Consider the following 13,702-nt stretch of genomic DNA (forward strand, 5'->3'; position numbering starts at 1 on the left):
TCTGTGAAACATGACTGTAGCAGCTTGGAGGATATGTACGCACAGACGGGTGGCTGTTGTATTTGCATCACATTTGTGCTTTGCGCTGTGTTCACTGACCTGTGAGACTCTGTGAGGGGAGGAGAGGTGAGAAAACACGAGAGAAGAGGAAGCTAAGAAAAAGGTTGTAGAAGCTGAAAGAGGGAGGAAACAAAAGACTGCATGGTGTATTATGTATCTCCTGCAGATGTAAGTCGACATTATTCATCCTCATGGGGAACACAGTTCTTGTCTGGCCGGCAATAAATGACATCCTCGGTGGTGTGTGGAGGATAGCCTTCATCACAGTCCAGATCCTCTGCGTGGGACGCAGACCCATTGTGTGCTCTGACAATGCGGAATTCAATCCAACGGATGTCTCCAACAATATAAAGTCATTTGGGTTTTTGGACATGCTCATTTTTTTATTTCTCTTTTGGACACATCAGTGCCCGGAGCAAACTCCATTACTAATGTGTTTGCTTCTCTGTGTCCTCTGTGTTGCGTTGTGTGTGTGTGTGTGTGTGTGTGTGTGTGTGTGTGTGTGTGTGTCGAGTCACAGTGAGGTATCAGCCCTCTAACTCCCTAATGGAGATGAATGCTGCCTCCTCCACCTCACAACACTGATTTAATCACACAAATAAGCAACCCAACTCACCTTTGTTGTGCATGTGTATGTGTGTATAAAGTTTGTATGTGTGTGTGTGTGTGTGTGTGTAATCCCCTGACATTGTTTAGGTCAGACCACATGGCACAGAGAGCACCCACGGGCCTCCATATGAAATTGCAGAAAAGTGTGCGACAGCGTGTGTATTCAATGCGTGTTAGTGTACGACAAAATGTGTGTGAATACTTCCATACTTATGAGGACGGTGCCCTCACAAGAGAGAGCGATCTGAGGCTAAGATTAAACTTCAGCCTGAAGTGCCGTAATGGAGTGCGACAGTTTAGGGACCGAATTCAGTCAAAGAGAGTCCCCAAAATTGTTTTGTTCGTGTGTGTGTCGATTATGTTCATTACAACTCAAAAGTGCACTGCTTAGTTGGTATTGCCATGGCAACCATTTAAAGTCCTCTTCCATTGACATCATAACCCCCAGCCGCGCGTCACATGCTTCTCAGAGAACATCTGCTCCCATTCAGTTCAAATTGTTTGCCTCGAGTGGTGACGTCTGATCATCTTCGCCGCACACAGACCCAGAGTCAGTGAGGTTTAGATCTGCAACTGGAAAAACAAGGCCAAGTGGACTATTTTCAGAAAGCTTTTTAACTTGCTCTTTAACCCCTGTGACTTGTTTGTGACGGTCACACGGTCACACAAAACACCCGTATGAGAAGGGCCCCGAAGCATCAGCATCCGTTTGTATGATTGGCTCTGAATGTGCAGCATCTTCACGTCGATGAAGATCAAAGCTGGGACACTCCGTTTTGCCAAGCTTTACACTCATTGTGCAGAAATTGTATAACCCCCGAGAATGGATGAGACCGTCTGTTTATTTTCATTGTGAATTATTTATCATTTCCTAAATCTCTAATAAAATGTGTTTCGTTTGTGTGGCGTCAGCACTAAAAACTGGCCTCCACGTTGCAAAATGTGCTGTTGTCTTTGGTTTTGAGGGATAGTGTGCAGTCCTGTCCCACTTTGAGCCCTTAACACCTTCCACAAGGAGTGTAATTAATTAAAGAAGCTGTAATGTAGAACTGCAAGATTCTTCTGGATCACATCCATCCCATAGTTTGGGATGTAGTTCAACTGCAGCAGCCGGACGTTTTAAAGTTAAGACTTGATCACGGTACTCCGATTTAGTGGGAACTGTTTGCAAAGATAGACATCCTCAAACACTGCTCTGGAGCACAACGTTTAGTGAGATTTCTTTTGTGGCATTGTGTTGCAAGTAAAGAAGACAGCTTCTTTTGGGCAAAACACTCTGGAGGGCTTCGCTCTTGTGGGATTTCTCTGGGGAAATCCCCCCCCCCCTCCTCCACTGTCTTCAAACAGATGCAAGTAAGAGATGGAGAACCGGAGCGGTTCAGGGGAGAAGCCGAGAAGTGGCAAGGCGTCAAAGGAGCCGGAGAACTGGAAAGAAAAGTGACGGATGAAGAGAGATCTAGAAACAGAGGCAACAACAACAGCGAGGATCTTTTCCACCGGCTGTGTTTATGATCAAACAGATGAACGCAGAATGAAGCAGGACAGAAAAATACCACAGAATGGGTTTGATGATTTATGGCAGATGCAAATGGAAAGCTCCTGCTCCCTCCACAGCTTTGGGCTTTTGTCTTGCCTCACTAATCCTCCCTGCACCCCCTTCTCGCTCTCTTCCTTAAGCCCACGTCCTCCCCGTACGTCCCCAGCCTGTTTCCCCCCTCATCCCTCTCACTCTCCTCACTTCTTTCTCCCATCAAATGCTCCCCCATTCCTGCCCTTCGCTCCCCTTTAACCCCCTCCTGTCTGATTTTTCACACTCATTTGAACATCTCCTTCTCCCCTATCGCTCTCCTCTCGCACATCAATCCTGCCCTCTGCACCCTTTCGCTTCCCCGCCACCACCCACCCCCTCCTCTCCCTGTGATCCTGTTAAAGCCCCATGTCAGCATTAGTGTCGGTTCACACAGCGGCATGCCACATATTAGGCCTGACAGCAGTTGTGCGAGTCTGGGAGTTGGAGGCAGAAAGAGTCGAGGTCAGCACCAGCATCTGTCCTGCAAGGCCAAAGGAGCGGAGGTGCAAGCACAATCTGCTTGCACTTTTCAGTGCAAGCAGATTGTGTTTTCAATTGGAAGAAATACTCTGTTGTCCATAGGTCCACAGGAACACTTAAAGTATTTTTTACTGCCGTCTTTTACTTTACAACTTGCCCCAAAGTGATACGCTTATTCGCTTTCTTGCTGAGAGGTATTCTATAAGAGGACTAAACAAGATACAACATGTTAATCAGCATTTAACCCCCCTATTTTTTCACTCGTTATGCTAAGCAATAGAGCGAAAAAGCGTGTCAGCTGTTTCCCAAAAACATCACATTGTTCCTTTAAGTGGAACAAAGAGGCCGAACCCAAATGAAAAGCCCAAGACCATGTTTAGCTTTGAAGCTCTTCACCAAATTGTGTGCATTATATGAGATAATGTCTGTAACATATTGTCAAATATCATAGAGTGACAGATGAAGAAACGCCCCTCTCTTCTGCCACCTTCTCTCCATCTTTCCTTCTCTACTTCCTACTCATGTCCTCCTCCTCTCTACTTCTTCACACCCCATCCTCTCCTCATCCCATCTCTTTGTTCTCATTCATACTTGATCTTCCTCCAATCCTCTTTCTCACCCCCCCTCCGTTCTTTGCTCTCTTCATGTCTTGACCTTGCATTTCATCCCCACAATTTTTTTTTCTTCTAAATTTGTTCCGCTATATCCAGTCTAACCCTCTCCCCTCCTTCTTACTTATGATTCACATCGTTCCTTTTCCACCCTCACTATCTTCTGTATCCTCTCTCCTCTTGACCATATTTATCCTTTCAGACCTCCCTCTCCATGTCCCCTTCTCCTCTACATCTTTTCTTTCTTTTGTCACCGTTCGTCCCTCCATTAAATGTGCTTCTTCTCTTCAAGGAGCTCAGCGCTCCCACCCTGGCATCAGTTTGTTGGTTGCTATGACAACCTCCCGAGCCAAGTTATTTATAGCAGCAGACCGGCATGACTTCCACACAATGTGAACGTGCTTACATTTGTTCATTTTATTTTGTTAAATTTTTGTATACATTGTGCCTGTGTGTGAACTTTCCTTTCAGAGAAACTCAAATCTCAGCTGAGCGATATGCATAAAAATGCAGATACGTGAATATTGTTTGATTGCATTTCCGTTTCAAGTAAATACAACTTTCTTGTATGGACATTGTTACATGTAGGAGGTATTTATCCTCCATCAACAGCTAGCTTTTTTAGTGCCGCGTGCTCTCATCGTATTGCATCCATCAAGAACATATTCTCTGACCTGATCTTCATCATCACGGGAACAGCAAAACGCAAAGATCTTTCTGACAATTTGAACTTTTGAATGTCATGACATGCATACGGGCCAATTGTTTTTTCATTTTTTTGTCAATCCAGTTAGTTTGCAACGGTCGCAAAACTGCCATCTTGCTTGTGTGCACGTATCACTGTCAACTTCCTGTCTGTTACATTTCTCTTACATCAGACCACTATAAACACCTTTGATGTAAATGCTGAAGGCTGCCGGAGCTTCCTCATTTCACCTGGAAGTCAAAAGAATCACCAACAGGAAGATGTACTTCCTCACGACTCACGACTGCTAATATTTAAAATTAACTAACACTCCCTCACAAAATGAAGCATATAGGGATATGCTTCCTGTCAAGAGAGATACTGTGTTTACAGTACAACAGTTTCTGTCAAATGAATAGCTTCATGAGATGGAGTGAGGCCACTGTTAAGTGATACTCCGTTTCTTAAATGTATATTACTTTCTAGTGGTGTGAAGGAAAAAGGGAATCTCTGGGTAGCAACTGGAAACAGTCAGTATATAAGACCTCTCATTGTCTGGTCTTCAGGCTCTGTGTGTATGTGTGTGCGTGTGTGTGTGCGTGTGTGTGTGTGTGTGAATGGCCGTTTGCAAGTCTCTCCAGCAACATTGATCACAGCCAAGGCTGCTGCTTCGCGGCCAGCCTGTTAGGTTGCCGTGGAAACGAGCCCACCTCTTAGGAGCCGCCGAGAAACCAAACACCCTCCGATCAATAAGCTTCTTGAATAATGACGCCATAGACACACAAAACACAGACACCCCCACACACACACAGACACACACACAGCAGTCTCAGCGTGACTCTGAAACTCCATCAATAAGTAGATTGTAACACTTATTCAGATTGAGTACAGTGAGCAGGGAAAAGTGAGGAAGAGTCTTTTGAAACCCACTGAGACACTTAACTGAGTGCCAGAGAGAGGAGTCATGGCAGTTGGCAAACTGCTGAAGAGGGAGATCTGGAGTGTGACTGTCATTGTTGGAATGCTGTTAAGTGTTTGTTTGAATGGCTCTCAACTTACCTCGCTCTTGTTTAAAAGCAAGCAATTGCAAGACTGCAGCTGACCGGTTGAGTTCTCTTTACCCTGTCTTTATGCTTCATACGGGCTCATTCGCAGTCTTCAATATTTTACCACTGTTTGATATTTTAAAGGATTAATAAGAAAACACCCACATTTCAGTACAAGCTTTACTTCACACTCTCTGGCAGAATAGCCAACTGCAGATCACATTCATAGAGCTGATTGTACACACAGGAGCATCAAAAGAGAGTGCCGTCAAAAATATTTGCAATTACAAACAACTTGATGAATCTCTCTCCCACAGCCAACCCACGTCAGAACCGTGGGAACCGCTAAACAAAGTACCTCCCTGATGAGACTGAGACATGAATAGAATGAATGTGGCTTCTTTCACGAAATGGTTTACCACGGCTCCTTCTCTTGGAGCAACATTATGAAAAAGACAAGTAAAAAGAAGATGTCACATTTATGTTCCAGTAATTTAGTTAAATGCATAACACATGTCAGGAGCTGAAACCTGGAATGAATAAACCCTTTTAACATATCGAGACAAAACAATTATCCAACAGATCAAATTTCACAAACGTTGCCATGAGGTCATCACAGGACCATCAGCCTGGGCCAAATAACATTCAGTCTAATGGAATCAGGTAGGTTAAATCAGCCCTGATCCCATGATGCCTCATAATCGCTGCAGGGTATTTGTTGACTGTCTGCTTCTCTCTGATATCACTTTTTGTTGGTGCATGAGATCATATTTTTGCAGCGATTGCAGTCGTGACAGTGTGGGCTCCATGGTAGCTCTGACAGGGAAGCAGCGGGAGGCGGGGCTTAGTGAAGCGTCAATTGTCAATTGCTACTTTTATTAAAGTAAAGGGTCTGAGATACAGGTACAACAAAAAACAAAGAATCTATTTGTACATGTCTGATCTTTCACAGGTCAGTTTCAGACTGGGTTTAAAAATCGACCTTGAAGTTTATTACAAGTCAATGCATTCTCTTAACGTCATCCTTCTTCACATTCACTCAGTGACATACCAACATACCTTAGCACTAACATCCACGGCCTTCTGCTGTCAGCAACTACACCGATGCCCTGAGCCATTAGAAGTAAAATGCCTTGCTCAAGACTACATTGGCAGTTATTTATAGACCCTAACCCTCCAGTCCTGAGCCTGATTGTCTTCCTCGAGGCTACCACTGACCCTGTTAAAATCGAGTAAAACATCCCAAATATACCGGTAATGCCAAATTTTTCCAGCACATCCTCAGACCACTTCAGCGCTATACTGTTAAATATAACTTGTGCTGAATTTACATTTTTCTTTATTTTACAGTCACATCGTTTTTTTCTGCTCAGTTTGATTAATGTAACTGAAGGCCACAGATGAGAAGAAGGGGAGGAGTGAAAGAACTGGGCTGAACAAGCAGAGGATTGGAAGAGTGTGTGGGGGGGAGGGGGGGCTGAGCGCAGAGTGTAATGTAGCGTGCTCCCAGAATCTAGATCACTGAACACACCAGTGTTCCTTCACTCATTTCTTCTAGCAGAAATGGGCACCCTGGTTTCACTTGAACGTGTCTGTCCCAGTTTCGGGCAGCAGTGCGTCCACAGTGCTAATGCTACGACCAGCCGGATCACAGAGGTGAGGCTGCAGGTTTGGACTTTGAGACAAGACACCTTATGCAATAAGCTAGAGCAACAACTTAATTGCTTAAAGGGGGGGGGGGGGGGGGGGGGGACAGAGAAGGGACGGAGCCTTGGGAATAAGCCTTAAATCCTTCAGTGAACAATGATCAAAATTCATCGTCAGTAAATTTATCATGTGGCTTGATTTGGCAGATGCACTTGATTGTGACTATAGCATATGTTTGTTGACTCATCAATACACTGATTATAATATTGGACCATCAATGACTGCAATGAGAGGGGGTAAGGCAAGGCAAGTTTATTTGTATAGCACATTTCAACAACAAGGTAATTCAAAGTGCCTCACATGAAACCATTATTAAAACCAAATATAATTTAAGTCCTTTTGCAGTTTAGAGATGTTCATATTTATATTGTAGTGTTATTCAATTGTATCAATAGACAATTTAAATACATGGTGATATCGTTAGGCCATTTTCATACATTCAGAATTCTATAAGGACATTGGTGGATGGGGCACGTTCTAAATCACTCACACAAACCAGGAAATCTGTTCCAACAAGTCGTTCTTGCATGAGGCCAACTGTGTTGGACAAATACATTTAAATATCAAACCAATCATACAACCCGTCTCTAAAATCGTGTGTCATTGTTTTGTGAGTAAATGCTTCATTTCATTTGAGTAATGGGAGTTCTGGAGTTTCTCCTCTTACTTTTCCTCATGGCATTTGATCGAAGCGTATGTTTGGACTTGATGTGTTCATCCGACATTTTATTCGGCTTCTCACAAATAAATTTCATATTTGTCTTACATGATAATAACATTGTTTTGCAAATAAAATGTCCCTATTGAAAACCAAATCTTGGTTTTAATTTAAAAAAAACTCTTCTGTGAAAATTGTACGAGTATGAATGTTCATAATCTCATACCAGCATCAGCGATTATACCTCAAGAGCAAAGTATTCCGCCTGTCTAACGGTAAACGTGTGAATATGAATATGAAGCAGGGATTGAGAGGACACAAAGCAGCCTCTCTGGCAAAGCGTTGTCCGTGTAGCACCTGGGGGGCTATAGGCCAGGCTGGCTGGGAATATGCGGACACAGACAGCCGCCTTACTTGTAACACAAGGTCCCACTCCCCACGCAGAGTTAAGTACGCTCCGCCGGACCCGAGTACGCGTCTTGTCCCCGCCCCCTCCGACAAGCCACAGCTTCCACACGCTGCGTGATCCCCATCACAAACCGAGAGCGGCGGCTTCGCGGAGCCTGATGGAGTAGTGGTACTCGTAGTAGTGGGAGTGCTCGCGGGTTTCTTTCGCCCTCTTCTCCACCTTTTTTTTGTTGCTTTAATGGATTCGCCTTTTCTCCGGAATATCGCTTCATCCCATCGCGGTAAGTGTGCGTGGTGCCTGCAGATGCTGTGGTTGGTGAGAGAAATAAGAGGAAACGGGACTGTGCAGCTATTGTCTGTTGCTGTGGCAAGTTCGGACCTTAATCAAGTCGCAACGCGGGGGTCTATTCAGGTAAAAAGAAGGGAATCCAAGCTCGGAATGTCAACGGATTTTGGTTTTCAGTGGGAGAATGTGTGGAGGACAGTGCTTAAATGATTGTAGAGGATCGATACCGGTATTTAAACAGACACCTGTCTCTCTACCAGCAACAGTGACCGTCCTCCGGGGCTTATTTACGCCCTTACAAATACGCGCTTTTGCCGAGCGCTGCGCATCCCTTATTTATAGGAGTAAAACAAACATATGTGCAAACGTTTCGCCTCCGTTGCCGAGCAAACGTGTCTTCAGTACAGCAGGGAAAAAAAAAATCGGCCCATCTCCCCGCCCCCCCCCCTCCTCCCCGACATCACAGGGTGGCTGTTCCTCCACGAGCGCCTCCCCATAGACATGCACGGCGTGGTTGATGCTTTTCAGATCACCGAGAGGCTGAAATCCATGCTTGTTGAGATGCCTTGTTGAGCGGTATATAGGGCAATTCATTCAGCGCAGCGTTTGCCAACATCACCATCATCATCCTCTCCTGATTGCATGTGCAGACTTGGCCTCAGCTTGAGTGTGAGAGCTGAGCAAAGGGGCCGAACCTCGTCTTCTAATGGTGCTCCCACAGTGAAGGAAATACCAGTATGAATAAAATCATATTTGTGATATAAAGGATTTGTTATGAATGTCCGCTTTGGTCCAATATGACCTTATCCTAAAGGTGCTCTCTGGACATGAGGTTCAAATGCATGCAATGGGGGGGGGGGGGGGGGGGGGTATATATTTGACTGTAAGTTGTGTATAAGGCTGCAAATGTGATCCAACAATTCATTTAAACAAATCTGGGACAATTAACAACAAAATGAATCAAATCTTGCCAAGTGGGGTTGAGAGGCGTTGCAGACCAGTGACCACGCTGGACCCTCCATGGATAGCAGTCGTCAACGTTGCCCGCCTCTGTTGTCCAAACAAGTGCTTCTTATTTTGAATCACTTGCCCTGATTATTGGATAGTTTCCCCCCCGTCCGCTTTACATCCTCAGTGGTGGAGATGTGATGCTGCCCGTCTGCACGTTGCCATCTGTACTGGATCCTCCTCCTCGTTTTCCCCTGGCAGAGCGCTGCAAGCAAGATAGTATCACCCGCCCAGAGAGGCACATATTTCTACACCAGCTATTTGTACTTGTGAATTTGTGCGTTGTTTTGCCGCATGTGTTTGTATTTGAAATGTGTGCACATGCCCATCCCTGGAGTACACTGGAGCAGGCAAATGGTATTATTCAACAGACAGATGGCGGGCGGCTGGGCAGCAGGTGAGCCTTTCATTGGCTGTCAGCGGCGCCCGCAGAACGCGAGACAACTCTTGGCATAAACCTACCCGCACGCCATACAGCGTCACAAGTGTGCGTTGTGTGTGTGTTGAAGGTTTGAGTATGCAAATGCTTCTTTGCAGACAAGAGAGTGCACACGAGGAGTGCATGTGTAAAAGGTCCCATTCTATATTGCTCACTCAGAAGGTCTTGTTTTGCTGTAGGGTGCCTGTGTGTGTGTGTGTGTTTGCCTTTTCTTGAAAGGTTATGTCACTTTTGACCAATCAGACAGCAAAACAGGCCGGGGTCACGATGACATCATCATGCATGGCAATGATATGTAGTGATGTTCACTCGTGACATCATCAGGTTTCTACCATCGACACGTCTCTTACCTGATCATGATGGTTATTGTGTTTGAGTCATCAGTATCATTGTTGTGATGATTATGTGCCAATTTTGACACATGATTTAGATTTTCTCCGTTTTGACAGAAAATGTGCCAGTTTTGGTGACATTGTAGTCATTGGATGTTCATAGTTTGATGTTATTGTTCGTTTTAGTCTAGTTTTGTTTAACAATGACTCAATACATTTATTTTGAAGTCAGTGCACATTTCTGATTACAGTAGTCTACTGTTGGTTGATAACACTGTGATAGACGTTGTTGTTGTTTACTGTCAACTGAAATGATGGTCAAATACTTTCCTGGGCTGCCACAGTCTTGTTCTTTGTCCCGTTTTTCATTATCTCTAAAGTTAGTTCTGATTTATCAATTAATTCTGGTCACATCGTGATGGTTATCATGATCAGAAGTTTGCAAGGGACGAACAGCGAGAGGGTTGATCTTGAGATTTGTCGAAATTGAAATTGAGCTCTCGTGTACGATCACCTCGTCACATCACGAGTGATGAATCAGAATGTAACATGCGTCCTGAACAGCAGCGAGCGAGTGCTCAGGGAAACTGGATAACGCATATCGCTTCTGGCTATTTACACTAAAATGCTTCAGTTATTTCTTGCTGCTTTTTGGAGCACACAAAGCTGCTCTCAACGCATTGCAAACAAAACAAATTAAAATAATGGTGACACGGTGCTGGTTTGAAATGTGTTGCAAATTCCAATAATGGCAGGGAGACAGCGGCCAATGCCTTACGCTGTTAAAACACCAGAAGGGAAGCTGCAGGAAGCGCTGACCTCTGAACTCATGTCTGCTGTCTAGCTCCTCCTCCACTACCGCACTAGAGACTGGCTATTGATCACATGCACACACATACGTACACACATAAACCCTTTCCATGCTCAGTTGATAGCAAGTATTTGATTACCACAAGAGGGGGGCAGAGTTATTAGAGCAGTGGGAGTGTCCAGATTGGGCCATATATCTGTCACTGTGACGCCTCCTGGGAATGCTTAGCCCTGAGGCGAGATAAGGCCTGCCTCTAAAGACTGAGAGGCCCTCCCTTTATCTATGAGGAGGCTGATATGTGCAGGTGATATATCGTGTGAGAGACGAGCGGGACAAACGGGAACACTGGCTGCACCTCCTGAATGTGTTTGCTCGGGTTTGCCAGAAGCCAAATACAAATGCAATAACGGCTAATGTGGCTGAACATCTATATTTACAAGGATGCTTGATTCATTTGAGGGAAGAGCGGTATGTTGCTGGCTTGAGTACACAAATGCAGCCGCTATTCGTAGCGTGCCAGACTGCAGCGCATGCTTCTCAGCCCAGACTCGTGTATGTAATTAGTTTGAATGGAAACGGGAGCTAATGGAGAAATACTTGAAATTACAGCCAAATGTCGCTGGCTGAGAGGCTTGGGTGATTTTTTATTTTTTTTTTAATGGCAACGAACCATATTAAGGAGGAATATGAGATATTTGTATCATGTATGAAGTGAAAACACATCAAGACATCGCATTTAAAAAATGCAAACCACCACAGTTTGGTAAAGAGTAGAATCATTTGTTTGATTGTTCATCACTAGTTTCCAGTGTGACTCATGTTTGTTTTTTAATGAATCTTTTGGCAGACGTTGCAGCTGTTAATTTGTTGTCGAACATCAAACCCTCTACCTTTGCTGGACCCGCTGAGCTATTCTGGACACGTAGGCGGTGATCCCACTGATCAGCAACGGAAGAAGTGAGAGCGGAGTCATTTGTCCTCTAGTGTTCTCAAAGTAAGGATGTGAAGCACATTTCTAGATGTGATGTTTTCTCTATCTGTAATGATTTTTACAAACTTTATTTTCTATCTTTTTTAACTCTTCTTTTAAATAAAATATGACCAATTATGAAAAAAAAATTAAATAAAAAGCCAATTCGTCGTGAAGGGAGCAACCGTGTGAGTTGAAATAGTTTTGAACTTGACCAGAACATTTGCGCTAACCACGTGGCTTTATGAATCTATGCATGGAGAGACGTGAGAGGAAAGAGCAGAGATGCTCGAGGGAAATAACGGAGAGAACCCGGTGAAGTCTGAGAGCCGCCAAGTCTTTGAGTGATAGTAAGTATGGGTTCCTTATGTAAATGTCAAGTACAACAATGTACAAATAGAAGTACCACAGTTCAAAATCCATTAGTAAAAGTATCCCACATACACTAAGTACTATAAGCAGATTGTACTTAAAGTATCACAATAAGTACTGTACTGTAGCCAAGTGGTTTTCAATGTAGGGGTCAAGCTTCTCCAAAGGCTCACCATCTGACTTCTGTAATCTTTGTTTTTTTTGCGTGAAAAAATAAAAGATAATGAGAGAAATGTCTCTTTGTGGAACTGCTTATCATCTGTGAACGGAAAAGGGACGACTACACGGCTTTTTTTGGAAGTAGTCACGAGCCATAAAGGTTGGAAACCAGTGGTTTAATCTTTAGCAATGCATTGGGTCTGATAAGCTTATCATATGTTTTCATGTAAAATGTTAATCTGAAAGTAACTAGTAACTTTATCCGTCCCGTACTTGTGATACAAATTACAATATTTCCATCTAAAATGTAGTGAAGTAGAAGTATAAGGCAGCCTAAAATACAAATACTCTAGTAAAGTATTTCACAATTGTACTTATGTACAGCACATGAGTTGACACTTTTCATTACTCTGTGCCACAGATACATTTCAGTCTGTACCAGAACAATATTAAGGTTTGATCTGATTGAGGTCACTGCATCATGATTGCTGTTAAGTCTCTCTGATCAGTACAGATTGTCAGCCTCTAACAGGGCAGGCCCACAAACCGACAGCAAATATCCTTGAGCTGGACGTTTAATGCACATCTGTTCTGGTAAAGCTGCACTTAAAAGTAGACTTTAGTGCCTTCTAGAGACATAGTATATTCACAATAAGTTACCAATAAGGTAAAGGTTTCTATACATCTTTCCATAATTAAAGTACAAACATAGATGTGCTTGTGAATGAAATGATTGCAAAGATGATTAAGACTCCGCACAAGCAGGATTTTGTAAGAATATTGAGAAATCTCAGAGGGGAGAGAGTTATTTATCTCCAGCTGGGTCAGGAGGATGTCTGCAATGAATTTTTGCCGTTTAGCTATTTTTAAGACACGCAAAAGCTTCAAAATTCACGAGTTGGGTAGTTACTGACGTATTTCATATCATAGAATAAACCATTGAAATATCTTAGGCTTGTGTTAACCACAGACTTTATTTCAGGCGTCTAACAAAAAAAACATAAAAAACAAAAAAACATTGTATTGCATTCAAGTGCAAGAGCAAAAATGCTAACTCATTTCCAGGTTTCAGGACTCATCTGCAAGGCAAGGCAAGTTTATTTGTATAGCACATTTCAACAACAAGGTAATTCAAAGTGCTTCACATAAAACCATTAAAAGCATCAAAACACAAGGCAAAAGAAATGGAGATTTCAAAAACAATTAAAAAACAGTGTAAGAAATAAAATTGCAGCACTATATTGGGCTGAATAAGCTGAACATCCAGAGATCAAGAGCTCGTTTGATCTAAGTATAGACGGAAATCTGGAGATGTTACAAGGCAGCGTGACAAAAAAAACTTTCACAGCATCACTCAGCATTCAACACTCACTCACACACACACACTCAACTACAGAACCCTTGGGGGGGACTTGTGAAATGCATTTTTTTCCCCAACTTAAGAATTGACATTCATACATATGCAAATATACCTGAAGCCCTTGCAGTTGT

At 43.4% G+C, this 13,702-nt stretch overlaps 1 protein-coding gene across 1 annotated transcript in view; it reads left to right on the plus strand.

Annotated features, from left to right (window-relative positions):
* The first annotated feature begins 7,978 nt into the window (after positions 1-7,978).
* plppr1 (phospholipid phosphatase related 1) overlaps positions 7,979-13,702 on the plus strand; it is a 54,698-nt gene continuing 48,974 nt past the window's right edge. The window contains exon 1 of the mRNA XM_079290076.1: positions 7,979-8,115. The gene's annotated coding sequence lies outside the window, so the exon portion shown is untranslated. The remainder of the gene's footprint in view (positions 8,116-13,702) is intronic.

This window comes from Melanostigma gelatinosum (assembly GCF_949748355.1).
Source record: "Melanostigma gelatinosum genome assembly, chromosome: 18".
Taxonomy (NCBI): domain Eukaryota; kingdom Metazoa; phylum Chordata; class Actinopteri; order Perciformes; family Zoarcidae; genus Melanostigma; species Melanostigma gelatinosum.